Source organism: Nycticebus coucang, chromosome 22, assembly GCF_027406575.1.
Source record: "Nycticebus coucang isolate mNycCou1 chromosome 22, mNycCou1.pri, whole genome shotgun sequence".
Taxonomy (NCBI): Eukaryota; Metazoa; Chordata; class Mammalia; order Primates; family Lorisidae; genus Nycticebus; species Nycticebus coucang.
Window position 1 is genome coordinate 32,539,361 of NC_069801.1, and position 15,358 is coordinate 32,554,718.

General features: G+C 46.4%; 1 protein-coding gene across 1 annotated transcript in view; it reads right to left on the reverse strand.

Annotated features, from left to right (window-relative positions):
* RHBDL2 (rhomboid like 2) overlaps positions 1–15,145 on the reverse strand; it is a 58,816-nt gene extending 43,671 nt beyond the window's left edge. Inside the window, exons 1-2 of the mRNA XM_053575616.1 lie at positions 14,905–15,145; positions 8,870–8,938 (exon numbers count right to left, since the gene is read on the reverse strand). The gene's annotated coding sequence lies outside the window, so the exon portion shown is untranslated. The remainder of the gene's footprint in view (positions 1–8,869; positions 8,939–14,904) is intronic.
* Between the last annotated feature and the right edge of the window lie 213 nt (positions 15,146–15,358).

Sequence of the window (15,358 nt, forward strand, 5' to 3'; positions counted from 1 at the left end):
CTTTGTGCCCAGAACCGTTCTGACACATAGGAAGTGTTAAAAAAACAAACAAAAAAAAAAACTTGCATCTGAGTAAAGGGTGTATGGAAACTCTCTGCTCTAGCTGTACAGCTTTTCTATAAATCTAAAATTATTCCAAAATAAAGTTATTTTAAAAGATGAAGGAAGGAAGGGAGGGAGAGAAGAATTCTCACCACACCACATAGACTAAATCTTCCTATCACTTTATGTTGAAAAGCACCTCCTGCCAGGATCACACCTGTAATCCCAGCCTTGTGGGAGGCTGAGGCGGGAGGATTGCTTGAGCTCAGGAGTTCAAGGCTTGTCTGAGTGAGAGTGAGACCCCAACTCTTAAAAAAATGAAAAACCCAGCCAGGCGCCTCAGCAAGCGCCTATAATCCTAGTGGCTTTGGAAGCTGAGGCAGCCAGATGCCCACAGCCGGAGTTGAGGTTGCAGTGAGGTACAATGCCTTCACACTCTGCTCAGGGCATAGAATAGAACTCTGTCTCGACAAAAAAAAAAAAAAGAAAGAAAGAAAAGCACCTCCTGGGCGGCGCCTGTGGCTCAGTGAGTAGGGCGCCGGCCCCATATGCCAAGGGTGGCGGGTTCAAGCCCTGCCCCGGCCAAACTGCAATAAAAAAATAGCCGGGTGTTGTGGCGGGCGCCTGTAGTCCCAGCTACTCGCGAGGCTGAGGCAGGAGAATCGCCTAAGCCCAGGAGTTGGAGGTTGCTGTGAGCTTGTGACGCCACGACACTCTACCGAGGGCAATAAAGTGAAACTCTGTCTCTACAAAAAAATAAAAATAAAAATAAAAAAAAGAAAAACACCTCCTACCAACCTTTTCCTCTGCACATCTGCACCCTGCCAGTTATCATTCCACCATCAGTGAGTTGTCAGAAGAGAACTGTGGAGTCACCATGTTGTAATTCAACCAAAAAAAGGCTTGTCACCTGCCTACAAGGAGTGCCATTCATTATATTTGGCACTGTAAAGACTCGAGCATAAAGCCAGCATCCACATTTAATTTCACTGGGTCTCAGTTTCCTCAGCTGTCAAATAGAGCTCACTCCTACCCTGCGTATCTTACAGAATTGTTTTAAGAATTAAATGGGAGCCGGGCACAGTGGCTCAGGCCTGTAATCCCAGCACTCGGGAGGCCCAGGCAAGTGGATTGCCTGAGCTCAGGAGTTCAAGACCAGCCTCAGCAAGAGCAAGACCCCATCTCTAAAAAAAACAATAGCCGGGCTTTGTGGCAGGCACAAAGTAGTAGTCCCAGCTACTCTGGAGGCTGAGGCAAGAGGATGGCTTAATACCAAGAGTTTGAGGTTGCTGTGAGCTGTGATGGCACAGCACTCTACCCAGAGAGACAAAGTGAAACTCTGCCTCAAAAAAAAGAATTGAATGGGCCCACACCTCCCACCTACCTGGGCCAACACTGGTTTCTTTTCATAGGACAGAGGATTTTGTTTGTTTGTTTGTTTTGAGACAGAGTCTCACTTGGTCGTCCTCAGTAGAGTGCCATGGCATCAAGCCCACAGCGACCTCAAACTCTTGGGCTTAAGCGATTCTCCTGCCTCAGCCTCCCAAGTAGCTGGAACTACAAGTGTCCGTCACAAAGCCCGGCTATTTTTTTGTTGTAGTTGTCATCACTATTGTTTAGCAGGCCCGGGTCAGGTTCGAACCTGTCAGCCCTGGTGTATGTGGCTAGCACTCCAACCACTGAGCACTGACACTGAGCCAGGATGGAGGATTCTGGACCCTGGGACCTCAACCCTACTCAGCCAAGAACCTTTCAGGGAAGTGGGGAAACAGGACAGATAACATGTGGCTCAAGTTATTATTTTTAAACTCCATGAGCATGAGGGTCCATGTCTGCATGAAGTGGAATTAACTGTGCTCACCACCAAAAAAAGAAAAAAAAAAGAATCAAGTAAAATACGATCTATCATAATAAGTACACTTACTGTGCTCCAGCTTCCATGCTAAGCACTCCGTGAGCATGCTCTTTGTTAATTTTCATAACAACTTTCCAAGATAGGCTAATAACATCCCCATTATATGGACAAAGAAACTCAGGCTCCCAGAGTAACTTGTTCAAGGTCCTATAGCTGGTGAAGAGAGGGCTGGGAGAAAAGCCCCAGGTGCCTGACACCAAAACCCCTGTGTGTTCCGCTGCCCCTGTGATTTCTAAGCACCAAGCATTACAGAAATGTTTGTCTTCTTTTGGGTTATCTTCATCCATCCTTTCCACCCCCTTATGTCCCTCTGCTTCCTCCAGCTGCCCACAGCAAACCCAAACCCTGGAAATTCCCAAACGGAAGCTACAGAAGAATTGGCAGGTTGTTACGCCTGGGGGAAGATAAATCTGGGAATTCCCACCATCTCCATCGCTCCCACAAGGAGTCCAGATGGAGGCAAGTATCCAGGACAGGAAAGGACTTGCCTCTGAGAACCCAGAGAATCCTCAGGTTCACCTTCCCTTTTGCTCCTTACCCAGGAGGACACTCACAAGGCCAACACTCTTGGAACAACTCCTTGAAGAAACTTTTCGTCATTAGCTTGCGCTGCTTTCCTAGCTGCATCCAAACAAGTCAGTGTTGAATATCTGAATGCTTTTTTTAAACAGCTGGCCCCACCCATTCATCGGTACCAGGCCGGCCCCTGCAGGACCAAGTCCAGCCTTGATGTGGCCGAGGAGCCCAGGGGAGGCTGGGCGGCAGGCTGTGCTGGGTGAGGCCAATTGCTGCCCAGCTGGGCCCAGTGGGGGGGGGTGGGGGGAGCATTGGTGGTGTTGCTAGGCAACCTGGATACTCAGAGAGACCGGAGATTGGGCTTCTGGGCCAGAGAGATTAACAGCCTCCTTTATCACATAATGCAGACCGTCATTATGCCCAGTTCCAGAAGTCTGCAGCAAGCCCTTTGTGGTTATAGACTGAAAGGATGCTTTTTTAGCTACAAAAATTAAGAACTGGCTTTTCAATATGATGGGTTTGTGGTTGTGGTTGTTTTCTTTTTTTGCTGCATCTCTGAGGACACACTTGGAATAAATAGGCGAAAGATTCTGAAAACAAAAAATACCTTCACAAACCCTCATTTCCAGAAGTTTTCCTTTTTCCTAAAGCAAAGCACGTTTGTCCTCAATACTGGGGACAGTTAAGGTAAGGGCACCGTGTTTCCTAGGTCTCACCGTGGCCCACTGTATAGAAATCTTCTTCCTTGGAACCTCACAGATGGGCTGTGGTTCAGGATAGGGGGCCTCTCAGCAGAATAGTTTCTCTGGTTCCTTCCCATCGAACACCAGTCACAATACCCCACCCTTTCCAATCTATAGAATGACTTTCACTTATATTATTTTGGTAGATCGTCCTATATGCCCTGTGAAGAAGACACCATTATTGTTCCCATTTCACAGATGAACAATTAAGGCAAAAGGGGCATCCCTGATCTCATACCTAGTGCCAACAGAACCAGGGCACAAACTCAGTAATCTGAGACTAGATCCTGGGCCTGTCCACTATGCCAAAATTGCCTCCCCACAGAGCCATTTAACATATTATGTATACCTATGCACCGTATTATAATAGTGATAACGTATACTCTAGTAGAAGACATAGGAACTCTATTCTGGATCTTTTGGGGGGGGGGTGAGACAGGGTCTCTGTTACCCAAAGCTGTGTTGTATATACTAAGGAATATAGCCTGAAAGAATTCCCAAAGACAAACATGCTGTGTGTTTTGTTTTGTTTTTTGTTTTTGTTTTGTTTTTTTGAGACAGCTTCTTATTATGTTGCCCTCGGTAGAGTGCTGTGGCGTCACAGCTCACAGCAACCTCAAACTCTTTGGGGCTTAAACGATTCTCTTGCCTCAGCCTCCCAAGTAGCTGGGACTACAGGCGCCCACCACAACACCCAGCTATTTTTTTGTTGCAGTTGTCATTGATGTTTAGCTGGCCCAGGCTGGGTTTGAACCTGCCACTCTCTGTGCATGTGGTCAGCACCATAACCACTGTGTTATGGGCACTGCCCCTGACAAACACACTGTTGAAGTGAATTAACAGACCCAGTACCCCAGAGCCTAGAGCTGAAGGAAACTCTGACCCTGAGCCACTTCCTCCTTAATCAAAGGAGAGTTGGCTCAGTCCCTTATGCAAGGAGTCAAAATCATTGCTTTCATTAGATATTTGTGGGTATTTTTCCAAAAAGGTTTTCACTGCCTCATTGAGAGTATTTTTTCAATAGTCATTGAAAAATGACTGTTGAAATTGATAATGACCAACTGTCCTAGTTTGTCCAGGACTAGGAGTTTCTTGGGATGTAAGACTTTAGTGCTAAAATGAGGGCAAGCCAAGGACAGTTGGTTACCCTATTATGGACCACCTCCAACAGAATCATCTGGGTGATTCAGATGATTGGTGAACCAACAATGCTGGTTCTAATCCTAGGGCAGTGGTTCTTTACCCCAGCCACACATCAGAATCACCTAAGGAGATTAAAAAGTTAATGTGAGGGAGTGGGGAGAAGGGCAGGGAAGAGGAGGGAGGAAATTTGGTAAATTCCACCTAATAGATACAATTTTGGAGTATATGGCACACTGCCTGGGTAAAGGGCTCAACTACAATTTGGACTTTCCCCAACAAATGAAAATAATGTAACCTAATTATTTGTACCCACATATTAATCTGAAAAAAAAAAATTTTGTAGCTTTTGGCTGAGGCTGGGTTTGAACCCGCCACCTCCAGCATATGGGGCCAGTGCCCTACCCCTTTGAGCCACAGGCACTGCCCAAATCTGAAATTTTTAAAAAGGGGTGGGGGTCCTAACACTGATGTCTTTTAATGTGCAGCCAAAACTAAAAATTTCTGCCCTAGAGATTTAAATGCAGAGGATCTGAGCTCAGGTTTTGCCCAGGAATCTGCATGAATTTTTAATAGCTCCCCTGGGGGATTCTTCTGGTTATTAAAAAAAACAAACATGTTTTATAACCAGTGAATACTAATGTGATGTGTGCATTCGTATGTAAGCATTCCCTGAATGCCTTATGTGTGTTAGGCTCTGGAAACACACAGGGGAAAGAAACCACCTTCTGTTCCAAGCCCTTCTATTCAGGAGGCAATGAAGACCTATAAATTGTCCTGACATAGTATACTGTGATTTAGATTGAAAAGTGGGTCAACACCATCAGGGTGGTTATGGCTATTCAGTTTCCAGAAGCCTAGTGTGGTAGACTAAAGATGGAGTGTATAATTTGCCATTCCTCCCTCTGAGAGACAGAGTTTGTTTCCCTTCTCCTTACATCTGGGCCAGCCCCGTGACTGGTTTTGACCTACATGACGTGGCAATAGTAGTGCCGGGTACTTTCCAAGGTCAGCACTTTAGAGATATGCAGCCCTCACTTTGGCTCCTTTGGGAATGTTCCCTCTTTGAAGCCTGACATCGTATGAGAAGGTTGACTATCTGGAGGCCACCATGCTATGAGGAACCCACATGGAGAGAGAGGCCATGTAGAAGACCTCCAAGGCGCCAGACCTGTGAATGAAACTGATAGAATCAAATGGAGGGACCTGCCCAAATAGAACCAACCCACCCAAATAGAATGTCGCACCCAGGAAAAAGGGAATGTGCCAATCCCCACCCTTCCGACCCTTTAAATTTCTTTTCTTTTCTTTTCTTTTTTTTTTCTTTTTTTGTAGTTTTTGGCCAGGGCTGGGTTTGAACCCACCACCTCCAGCACATGGGGCCAGCACCTACCCCTTTGAGCCATAGGCACCGCCCCTGACCCTTTAAATTTCCATCCACCTTAACCCACATGCTGACTTCCTTCTAGAACACAGCTCATCCGCACCCCGGTGGGAATAGAGCCCACATAGAACCTGGACTCCGTTTCTTTTCATTTCATGTTTCAGAATAATCCTTTATTTTCTGTCTTTGACCTCTCAGAAACTTTCTTGACCTTCCAGCCTAGATCATCCACCAGCCAGATCCAGCCAACTGAGGCTCGGCACCTGTAGCACAGTGGTTACAGTGCCAGCCACATGCACCGAGGGTGGCATGTTAGAACCCCGCCTGGGCCAGCTAAACAACAATGACAACTGCAACAACAACAAAAAAACAAATAGCCTCATGTTGTTTCAGGCACCTGTAGTCCCAGCTACTTGAGAGGCTGAGGCAAGAGAATCGCTTAAGCCCAAGAGTTTGAGGCTGCTGTAAGCTGTGATACTACAGTGCTCTACAGGGTGACATAGTGAGACTCTGTCTCCAAAAAATATATATATACAGCCAACTTAATGAGCCCAGCTGATACTATTACATGGAGCTGGAGAACTGCTTAGCTGAACCCTCCCCAATTCCTGACCCACAGAATCATGACAAAATAAAATGTCCTTTTGAGTCAATAAATTTTGGAGTGTCTTATTAAACATCAATAGCTACCAACACACCTCATCTGCAGAAGACAAAAATAACATCTCACACCATTCCTCCTTTCCATTAATCCTGCTCATCTTTGTGTCCTTCCATAGAGTAGATCACAGAGGTCTCACCCCAAATAACCTCCCAAACTGGTCCCCAGCTCTGTTTCCACTCTCGCCTCCCTCCAAAACAAAACAAAACCTCAAGTCAGAATACATCAACTCTCTGTTTAAAGTCCTGCAATGGTTTCCCATTATCTTTGGAATAAGTACAAGATCCTTATCACATCTGCTAAGAAGATCCTGTGTGACCTAGCTCCTGCCCTCTGTGGAATTCAGCTTCTACTGCTCTCCCTCAACGACTCTGTGCTGCAGCCTCGGGGACTTCTTTCTGTTCCTGGAACACACCAAACTCTCTCTCCTACCTCCAGGTTTCTGCACATGTTGATCCTTCTACCTGGTCTTCCCCGACCCCAACTCCAACATATACACAGGAGGCTGGCTCCTTCGTCACCACTTTGGCCCAGGGATGTCTTCCCCGCCCACGCCTTCTCCCACACCCTTATAATCTACCACATTTCCTTGCTTATTTGTTCCCAGCACTTACCACTACCTAAAAATATCTAGTTTGTTTATTTTCTGTCTCTTTCTACTAGACCACAAGCTCCAGAAAAGTAGGAAATGTTTATTTTATATTCCTTCTGACCTCAACAGCTACCATAGTGCCTAGCAGAGAACAGGGGCTCAGTGTTTGCTGAATGAACCATCAAATGAATGAAGAAGGAAGGAAGACAGGAAGGCAGAAATAATGGAAAGAGCTCTGATATTACAGGAGTCAGAAAGGTTCGGGAGTTCTGCCCCTGCTTACCTTCACCTAATCAGTAATCTCATCCCCAATAGGAAACACACGGCCGGTGATATTTACATGTACCGTACATCACGAGTCTTCACATTTTTGTTGTTGTTGTTGTTCATAAACCCCTAAAAGAATTTCGAAGAAGCTATGTCTCCTCTCTCACATCTTTAAGTTAATAACTGAAATTATTTTTTACAAGTTAAAATTGATTCCGAGACCAAATTTCCTGGCATAGTCTTTGATACAGACGTGCTTTAAATATATTTTCACCCAAACCTTGGAGCTACAGATTTAGCTTGTTCAGTTGATGGAAAATGTCTACCATATAATCCACTTAGCAAAGCCAGTCCTCACTGTCAAACCAATCAGCCAAGTCAGACTGATTTGCTGCCAATAAGAAAATCCATCTTCGTTTTTAAAAAGTTCTATGCATGTGTTAATTTGCATCCCCACAACAATTGGCTCATGACTCAATTTTAATTTTACAGTGCTTAGATAAAGAGCTACAGCACCCAAGTTCAATGTAGGGTAGCATAATGCCTAAGAGTACAAGGTCTAGAAGAATTCAAAGGCATCTGAGTTCAAATTCAGATTCTACCACTTAATACCTCTGTGACCTTGCCCAAAATTATTAAACCTCTTGGTGATTTGGAAACCTCATCTGTAAAAGGGGGATAGGTACGTATCTGCTTTATTGTATTTGGTATGAGTGTTAAATTAGTTTATGATTTGTAAAATCCTTAGAATAGTATTGGGCACATAATTAGCATTAAACAAGTATTTTTATTTTTTTTATTTTATTATTTATTTTTAGGGACAAGTTTTCACTCTGTCACCCAAACTGAAATGCAGTGGCATAATCGTTGCTCATGTAACCTAGAACTTGTGGGTTCAAGCAATTTCCCTTCTCCTGCCTCAGCCTCCCCAGTATCTAGGACTGCACGCACATGCCACCACACACAGCTAATTTTTTTATTATCATTTTTTGTTAAGACGGGGTCTGACTACATTGCCCAAGCTGGTCTTCAACTCCTGGCCTCAAGCAATACTTCCATCTTGGCTTCCCCAATAGCAAGGACTACAGGAGCTCACCACCTCACCTGGTTAATTTTTTTTTTTTTTTTTTTTTAGTTTTTGTAGTGACAAGATCTTGATATGTTGCCCAGGCTGGTCTCAAACAGTTGGCCTCAAGTGATCCTCCCACTTCACCCTCCCAAAGTGCTGGGATTACACACATGAGCCACCACACTCAGCCCTAACAAGTATTTTTAAATAAAATAAATACTGTGGGGCAGTGCCTGTGGCTCAGTGGGTAGGGTGCCAGCCCCATATACTAGGGTGGTGGGTTCAAACCCGGTCCCAACCAAACCACAACAAAAAATAACCAGGCGTTGTGGCAGGCACGTGTAGTCCCAGCTACCTGGGAGGCTGAGGCAAGAGAATTGCCTAAGCCCAGGAGTTGGAGGTTGCTGTGAGTTGTGACACCATAGCACTCTACCGGGGGCGATAAAGTGAGACTCTGTCTCAAGAAAAAAAATAAAATTAAATAAATAAATAAATATTGTGAATCCATATAGAGGCCCAGTCCCCTTCAGTTCATCTTACCTGATTTCTCTTTGCTTGCTATCTCTCAAGATCAGAGCATTCTCCAACCATCCTTTTGGGGAACACAACCTAGAAAGACACAGGATGAACAGAGGTGTGAAAGAAGGGAAATAATTTAGGCAAGATCGAGCACCAGTGGAAGTGAGGGTCTGGAAACTGATTCCTTTAATACTGTCTGTGCCCACCCCAGGACACCCTCTGGGAGATTTGACACCCCCTCACTGGGCATGTTCACAGTGAGGTATAATTCCTGGTACCCCGTCTACAACTCCACCTCTATCTGTCTGATGCAAAAAAAGCACAAGGGTCCCCTAATATTCTGAAACATTCTGAAAAAATAATAATAAATTAATATATGTTAACAAAAAGAAAAGAAAAAAGCACAGGCTTGGTGCACTGGCTCACGCCTGTAATCCTAGCTCTCTGGGAGGCTAAGGCAGGAGGATGGCTTGACCTCAGGAGCAAGACCAGCCTGATCAATAATGAGACCCTATCACGGGCGACGCCTGTGGCTCAGTCAGTAAGGCGCCAGCCCCATATACCGAGGGTGGCGGGTTCAAACCCGGCCCTGGCTAAACTGCAACAAAAAAATAGCTGGGCATTTTGGCGGGCGCCTGTAGTCTCAGCTACTTGGGAGGCTGTGTGATGCCACGGCACTCTACCGAGGGCCATAAAGTGAGACTCTGTCTCTACAAAAAAAAAAAAAAAAAAAAAATGAGACCCCCATCACTACTAAAAATAGAAAAAAACTAGCTGGGCATGGTGGCGGGCACCTGTAGTCCCAGCTACTTGAGAGGCTGAGGCAAGAGGATCCCTTGAGCTCGAGAGTTTGAGGTTGTTGTGAACTATGATGATGCCATAGCACTCAACCCTAGGAGAACAGGGTGAGTGAACTATGATGATGCCATAGCACTCAACCCCAGGAGAACAGGGTGAGACTCTGTCTCAAAAAATAAAAATAGGGCGGCACCTGTGGCTCAGTCGGTAAGGCGCCGGCCCCATATACTGAGGGTGGCGGGTTCAAACCCGGCCTGGCCAAACTGCAACCAAAAAATAGCCGAGCGTTGTGGCGGGCGCCTGTAGTCCCAGCTGCTCGGGAGGCTGAGGCAAGAGAATCGCTTAAGCCCAGGAGTTGGAGGTTGCTGTGAGCTGTGTGAGGCCACGGCACTCTACCGAGGGCCATAAAGTGAGACTCTGTCTCTACAAAAAATAAAATAAAATAAAAATAAAAAAGAGGCCCAGTACAGTGGCTTGTGCCTGTAATCTCAGCATGCTGAAAGGATGAGGCATGTAGATTATTTGAGAACACCCTAAGCAAGAGCAGAACCTCGTCTCTACTAAAGATAGAAAAACTAGCTGGGCTGTGGCGGGAGCCTGTTGTCCCAGCTACTCAAGAGACAGAGGCAGGAAGATCGATAGAACCCAGGAGTCTGAGGTTGTTGTGAGCTATGATATTGCCATAGCATTCAAACCCAGGGCAACAGAGTGAGACTCTGTCTCAAAATAAACAAATAAATAAATAAGAAATAAAAAATGAAGAAAAAGAAAGCATAAGAGATAGCAAGTTAGCAAGCAGAATATGGTTAAATTTGCTCTAATTTATACAAATGTAAAATATTCATAAATTTCAAAACTTTTTTTTTTTTTTTTGGAGACAGAGTCTCACTTGGTCACCCTTGGTCGAGTGCCATGGCATCTTAGCTCACAGCAACCTCAAATTCATGAGTTCAAGTGATCCTCTTGTCTCAAGCTTCCAAGTAGCTGGGACTAAAGGTGCCCACCACAATGCCAGCTATTTTTTAGAGACGGGGTGAGGAGGGTCTCACTCTGGCTCAGGCTGGACTTGAACCATGAGCTCAGGCAATCCACCCGCCTCAGCCTCCCAAGTGCTGCAAAACATTTTTTTTAAATGCTGCTCAGGCTGCCTTGTCCCTCCCGCCTCACTCTCCCATTCACTCAAAATTTCAAAACTTTGGCTCGGCGCCTGTAGCACGGTGGTTACAGTACCAGCCACATACGCCGAAGTTGGTGGGTTTGAACCCAGACCAGGCCAGTTAAAACAACAATGACAATTGCAACAAAGAAGAGCTGGGTGTTGTGGCGGGTGCCTGTAGTCCCAGCTACTCAGGAGGCTGAGGCAAGAGAATTGCTTAAGCCTAACAGTTTGAGGTTACTGTGAGCTATGACACCATAGCACTCCACTGAAGGTGACATAGTGGGACTCTGTCTCAAAAAAGAAAAAAAAATTCGAAACTTTCATTAGGAGAAACAGCCTAGCTATGACCCAGTGTACAGCTGGAGCAAAGTACCAGTAACCAGGGCACAGGGCAACTCAAGAGGCCCTTCATGAATAATCCATCATGAAGTCCTTTAAGGAAGGCTCATTTCTTCAGCTAGATGGGGACCCCTAGCTAGGGCCCTATGTACCAGCCACACTTCAGTGGATGCCCTTGGTATCAAGTATAGGTTCCTTAACAAGACACACAAGGGCCTCGTGACCTGAACCCTATTTATCCACATTCATTTCATTCCCTTCCCCCAAATGCACCCTACCTTCCAGCCACACTGAATCCCCAGCAGTTCCAGCTCCTATTCTCTAGATTTTCACGAGCTCCTCCCTCCACTAAAACCACTTTCCTCCCTAAATTGTCATCACAAGGAGGTCTAACACCTCCTTTAAAACTCTGTCCTTTGCCAGGCAAGGTGGCTCACGCCCGTAATCCTAGATCTGGGGGAGGCTGAAGCAGGAGGATCACTCAGGATTTCAAGACCAGCCTGCATAAGAGCAAGACCGCATCTCTACTAAAAATAGAAACCTTAGCCAGGCATTATAGCAGCCACCTGTAGTTCCAGCTACTTGGGAGGATGAGGCAAGGGATTGCTTGAACCCAAGAGTTTGAGCTTCCTGGGAGCTGCAAGGGTCCTCAAACTACGGCCCGCGGGCCACATGAGGCGGTGTGATTGTATTTGTTTTTGTTTTGTTTTTTTACTTCAAAATAAGGTATGTGCAGTGTGCATAGGAATTTGTTCATAGTTTTGTTTTGTTTTTTTTAACTATAGTCCAGCCCTCCAACGGTCTGAGGGACAGTGAACTAACCCCCTGTTTAAAAAGTTTGAGGACCCCTGGTATGGTACTCTACCCAGGGCAGCAGAGTGAGGCTGTGTCTCAAGAAACAAAACAAAACCTCTGTCCTTTCCACCTCCTCTGCAAAGCCTTGCTGATCATCTGCCTTGTGACTGGCATTTTGCTAGTACTCAAAAAACATGGAGACAGCAAAGAAGACGTGGTGGAATAAAATGCCTCTCTTAGTCCCATCAGCAACCTTAGCTCATGTCTAGGGTATCACTGTCTTCTTTGTATGACAACTCTCCCCTCTACAAGGCTGTGAGCATCCTGAGGCCAAACCTTCTGTTTTATTCATTTCAAATCTCTATTACCCAGTCCATGGAATACATCAATAAATACTAGTGAAATTCATTCACTCACGAAGGAGTCACCAAACATTTTTGTACTAGGAGGTACAGGTGCTGTTTTTAGAATTATGAACTAACAGCCATGATCCCTACCCTCTTAAAACCTTCCCATCTCATGGGACAAACAGAGAAGGTCTGGGTAGTGGGGAGAATGATGATCTTGGCCTTTTCAGGACAGAGAAACTTGAAAGACATCAAGGAGTCCAGCAAAAAGCAAGGAGTTTAGAGTCTGACCTAGATTTAAATTCTGGATGCATTGCTCATTAGCCGTGTGACCTTAGACAAATCCCTTAACCTGCTGTATCTCCATTTTCTCATCTATAAAAATGAGGACAATAGGGCAGCGCAGTAAGTAGGGTGGCTCAGTGGCTCAGTGAGTAGGGCACCAGCCCCATATACCAAAGGTGGCAGGTTCGAACCCGGCTCTGGCCAAACTGCAACCAAAAAATAGCCGGGCATTGTGGCGGGCACCTATAGTCCCAGCCACCTGGGAGGCAGAGGCAGGAGAATTGCTTGAGCCCAGGAGTTGGAGGTTGCTGTGAGCTGTGAAGCCACAGCACTCTACCCAGGGCGACAGCTTGAGGCTCTGTCTCCAAAAAAAAAAAAAAGAAAGAAAAGAAAAGTGAGACTCTGTCTCTAAAAAAAAAAAAAAAATGAGGACAATAATAATAGGAATAGAATTATGATTGAATGAGCTGATGCATTTTTTATTTTTATCTTTTTCTGTCACCCCTAGGTGGAATGCAATAGCATCACAGCTCACAGCAACCTCAAACTCGTGGGCTCAAGCGATCTTCTTACCTCAGCCTTCCAAGTAGCTGGGACTACAGGTGCCCGCCACAGCCCCACTAGTCTTTCTAATTATAGTAGGGACAGGGTTGGTTCTTGCTCAGGCTGGTCTTCAACTCCTGAGCTCAAGGAATCCTTCCACCTCAGCCTCTCAGAGTGCTAGCATTACAGGTCACAGTGTCCAGCCCTATACATTTAAAAACCCTTAGCCTGAGGCCACGTGGAGTTGGTTTTGGAAAATAGTACTTCCCACTACTTGTTCAGTGTTGATTGTCCAAATTCAGAAACACAACAGGAGAGTCTGGACTCAGCCTTGGTCCAGTGTTTTTAACCTCAAACCAGAAGGCGGGCCTTTTCTATTCAGCCCTTTTCCACTTCCTCCTGCCCTCCCTCTCTCTTCCCCATGTCCCCTTCACCACCCAGCTCTGTGTCCACAAGTCTGCCTAAGTGCTTTCAAGGCCAGGATTGCCTTATATATCTTTACAAGCCTAAAGTGAGGGAGGTGCCAGCTAGGGAGGGGCTTGGCAAGAAGGGGGCCAAAGAGGAAGGGAAGAGTGCAGGTGTTTAGTGAGATCCCACTATGAGCCTGGCACCCAGCTTGGTGCTTGACTTGCTTACATTGTTTCTTGTCATTTTCCCAAAAATGACACTTTAGGCTGGGCACAGTGGCTTATGCCTGTAATCCTAACACTCTGGGAGGCTGAGGCAGGCGGATTGCCTGAGCTCAGAAGTCCACAACCAGCCTGAGTCAGAATGAGACTCTGTCTCTAAAAATAGCTGGGCATTGTGGCAGACGCTTGTAGTCTCAGCTACTTGGGAGGCTGAGACAAGAGGATTGCTTGAGCCCAAGAGGTTGAAGTGGCTGTGAGCTATGATGCGACAGCACTTTATAAAGGGTGACAAAGTGAGACTCTGTCTCAAAAAAAAAAAAAAAAAAAAGGCCACTTTAAGCCAGGCAAGATAGCACGCACCTGTTAGACACCTATAGTCCCTCGGGAGGCTTGAGGCAGGCAGCTCACATGAGCCCAGGAGTTTGAGTTGCAGTGTGCTTTCGAACCTGTGAATAGCCAGCTTGGGCAACACAGTGTGACCCCATTTTATAGATGAGGAAACTAAGGCTCAAGAATTAAACAGGAGATGTGGGATATGAATCCAAGTCTGTGACTCCAAAATAATTTTCCACTATGCTATGCTGCCTACCAGCTTGTAGATGATCATTAAATGCTTGTGGAATAAACTTCAGTTTTCTTATTCCTAAGAGAGGAAGAAATTGTGCAGATCTGCCCCCTAACTCAGGTACATGCTTCAACAATGATAAATGAACAAATGAATAATAATTGGATGAATGAGTAAAATCCCTCTGATACTCATACCAGGAAGGAGGAAACAACCCTGAGGGAGCCGCCTTTCAGGAAGCAGCAGAGACTGGCTCCCAGTTGTGGTCTCCAGTGCCTGGGTGGGCAAAGCAGGTGGGCTAGGAACTGACTTGGTCGAGTTAGAAAGTACCTGGGGGTGGGTGGTATAGGAGTGCCCAGGAGAATGTGAGGGAGGGAGAGAACGCCAGTGATTGACCAGGGCAGAAAGCTGTAGGAGACAGCCCCTGAATGAATCATAGTTGCAGGACACAAAAATGGCCACTCCAGGAAGTTACCAAGGAGCACCCTACACTCCTGCCTCCTTCCCGTGCCAGCCCCAGACCTCCCACATCTATTACCAGATGCTTCCTGCTGACCCTGGACTCCCTCCACCCGCTCCCAGTGTCCACATCTTACCTGGGGAGGTTGAAGCAGGGGTGTCCCAGGCAGCACAGACTGGTGCCCGTGTTCCAGGCGTCCTGCGCCAAGGGGCTGCCTGCTGCCCTGAAGCTCCCGCCCTACCAGACACTCCTCCAACTCTCCCCAATCTAAAATTGTCCAGACAGGTTCCTAACCTGCCTGGCCCCAGGGGAGGGAGCCCAAGGAAATCCCCTCCCAGCTCTTGGCCTGCCAGCCAGCCCGGACAACCTACTTGGCAATCTTGCTCCTGGGCTGGCCCTGGATGAATGAGTCCTCCCACGCCATTGCTGGCTCTGAGCCAGGGAGCCTGTGACAGACTCTCTGCTCTTTCTCCAAGGCTCTGAACTCCATTCCTCCAAGTCCTACCCTCCTGCTTCATGTCCGGGTTCCCTGCCCCCCACTCTCAGCTCTCTGGGGAGAGGCCTCAGCAGGGTGGTCTCTGTCACTCTGG